Below are 3,193 nucleotides of genomic sequence, written 5' to 3'. Positions count from 1 at the left end.
TATACTCCAGTAGAGCTATTTCTGTTGCTCTACCCAGTCTTTGCCGACTGCTCCTCGGTCCCTAATATTTACAAATATTGTTATGAATTTACTTGTATACACTCCTTCAGCTGGTCTTCCAATTGGCGCTTTTCGTCTTCAGGTATACGGTTTGCATTTTCCTTGTAAAAAACACTCTGACAGCCTGGGATCTGTTGTGAGCACAATAAAAACGTAAAATGAAAAAATAAATGTGAAGAAATGGCCCTTATTTATACAGAAGCCGATCTAAAGGCATTGAATTGTTCACTTTTATAATGTATTACCCCGAACGCTGCAGTGATGTACCGTGTTCTGCTTCAAACCATCTAAATCGCCTGACATGGGGACGCAAGATGACTGGAATTGAACTCCCTCGAAAGCATATTATAATTTCATGAATCATTTTTCATGTTTCATTGTGGTTTTCGACTCTTGAAGGCTGTGTGCACGTATTTTTGTCCGGAGCTTGAAGTCTACAATATTTTCAAATTATATATGACACAATATGCATTACAGAACCATTTCTTCAATCTATACTATTTCTAACAAGTGGATGTCTTTCCAATAGCAAAATAATGTCGTTTGCTCCACTGAAGGCATATATACAATTTTACCACAATGCATCAGTATGTAAATTGGTGGATTTGCATGATCCCTTGTTGACTGCACACCCGAAGTAGAAACTATGTCAGCAAATGGCTGTGACAGATACATTCTGTCACTTTCAAATCAATGGAAACCACTTTAAGTAGATGGTCAGAGTAACAGTGGGATGTTGCGGTTTACGTCTATGTGAAAAAACATTGAAAAACATTTCTAATGAGGAAATCCTATTTTAAAGTGATGTTATTCTTTTTTACTTTTTTAAATTGTATCAGAACGCTTTACATGAGTTACAGCGAGTTACAGGTTACATAGTTACATCACTTAAATCAAAGAGTCACACGGGGAGGAAGGAGGGGGAATACACAACGGGAAAAACAAGGAAAATAATGACAGATGTCCGGCTGGGTAGTTGACGGCCGCGGGGGTGAAACCAGGGCCAGGCTCCTCTTTAGCTGCATATGACAGCTCCACCGGGCATCAGCCAAGGTTCCTCGTGCATCGAGGTGAGTACAAACAGTTTTGGTAACTGTTCAGGGGGCGTCGGCAGAGGTCCATCAGAAGTTCAGAGGAACGTTATTATGAGTTATATATAGAACTGGCTAGACCCGTAGGTATCAGAGCACTTTACATTAGGCTACACACTGTTACAAAGAATGAAAACAAATACAAATTGCATCAAAAATTATGCAACAAATTGGGTGCGGAAAGAAAGGTGAGACAAATAGAGAGGAGGAGGGAAGGGGGAAGTGTGAAGGGGGAGGATGAGGGAAAAGATGGCAGGAGAGACGAAAGGAAGTCTGCCCAAAGACCAACTGGGTAGGTAACGTCCGAGGAGGGAATCCACAGCCCGTCTCCCCAATAGCTAAACAGGTAGCTCCCTTGGGCATCAGTCAGATATCTAGGTCTCAACTGATGAGGGAGAGTTCACAGAAGAAAGTCCAGTGGAAAGACAGGGTGGGAACTATGAGCAAGGACGGGTGAGGGCAAAGGTCAATAGCTGGAAAGAGGAGAAGAGTAGAGGGGTGTAGGGGGTATGGAGAAGAGGAGAAGGGAGAAAAGTCCAGTAGAGAGACGCAGGAGAGTTTGCCCAAAGACTGGCTGGGTAGGCGATGGTTAAGGAGGTAAATCCATAGCCCATCTCCCCTGTAGCTCGTAAGGTAGCTCCACCGGGCGTCATTCAAAATGTCTAAGTCTCAGCTGCCGATGGAAAGATCTACGAGTCAAATGTCATGGAGGGTAAGCAGGAGCAGGGTTGGTTTGGGAGTGCCCTGGTGCCTCAGGTGTCCCCCGCAGCGGTAGTCAGGATTGGCCCCAGTTGCCATCTCGGGGACAGGCACTACAGCAAACTCCACCTCCACCTGAGATGCAAGCATTGTGAAAGGCAGATGGGAGGGGGCCAAGAAATCACGGCAACCTTTCCAGCAGGAGACGTGGACCAAGGTCCAGCAGGTCGTTGGACCCCCTGGAGGTAATGATGCACGGTTAGGATGTGAACAGGGATGGCAGGCTGCTGCATCAGAAACCCTCTGAAGGTAATGGATGCACGGTTAGGATTTGAACAGGGATGGTAGGCCGCTGCATCAGAAATCCTCTGGAGGTAATGGATGCATGGTTAGGATGTGAGCAGGGATGGTAGGCCACTGCATCAGGGATCCTCTGGAGGTAATGGATGCACGGTTAGGATGTGAACAGGGATGGTAGGCCTCTGCATCAGAGATCCTCTCATGCTCCACGCTGCTGTACTGTCCCTCTGTATTCTCTTGCACAATCAGAATGTCGATGTTCTTGTGTCGGGTCTTGACCCCAGGCAGATTCTGGCAGGGAATCACGTTGGCATACAGGTCCAGACTGGTCCGGAGAAGGTTGTTCCGCAATCTGTGTGATGGAAGCATATTGTGATTGGTTTCAATATTTTCTTTCGGAGCCACTCTGTTCCTTCGAATTGCCATTATAGCAGTCTGGATAACATCCTTGTTAGTGACTGTGGAGTTCACATTCACTACCTAGAAATCAACAGGGACGCAGCAATGTCTTAAAACCTTGATGACATGCCGCATCAGCTCTGGCCCGATGCCATCTCCAGGGATCATGCTCACAGTATGTCGGCCATCATTCTTAGCCGGAGGTGGAATGACTTGTTGCGACGAGTAAGTCCGTCTGTAGATGGAGCTGGCCCCCAGACCCTGCAAGGGCTGTCCGAGGCAGCGCTGCAGCGGCTGCAGGAGCCGAACCGCGGTGAGGGAGGAGCGACCAGACATGGTGGGTCCCTGCAGAGCCAGAGCAGTATTCAATTATTTTAATAGGAAAAATGGACAAAATTAACGAAAATGCTTTCCAGAAAAGGACAAAATAATTAAGGTGCATCATTGCACATATGATATGTTAAGTGTAAGAGATGACATTTAATTGAAATTGTGCCATGATGTTAATTTGTTAACAACGTATTGAAAGAGCAATTGAAACAATAATTAAATACAGTTTTCTTTGATTATTCCTAACAGATTAATTAAGCGAGCAAATAATTTAGAAATATTTTTTAAAATACTGAACATTCTTCTTTACATGG

The 3,193-nt window shown here is 45.2% G+C and overlaps 1 pseudogene; it reads right to left on the bottom strand.

Annotated features, from left to right (window-relative positions):
• Nucleotides 1-494: 494 nt before the first annotated feature.
• LOC144752484 (isocitrate dehydrogenase [NAD] subunit gamma 1, mitochondrial pseudogene) lies at nt 495-2,912 on the bottom strand (annotated as a pseudogene).
• Nucleotides 2,913-3,193: the final 281 nt, after the last annotated feature.

This window comes from Lissotriton helveticus, chromosome 5_1 (genome assembly GCF_964261635.1).
Source record: "Lissotriton helveticus chromosome 5_1, aLisHel1.1, whole genome shotgun sequence".
Taxonomy (NCBI): Eukaryota; Metazoa; Chordata; class Amphibia; order Caudata; family Salamandridae; genus Lissotriton; species Lissotriton helveticus.
Note: the sequence above shows the minus strand (reverse complement) of the source record. Positions and strands in the feature narration are given on the sequence as shown.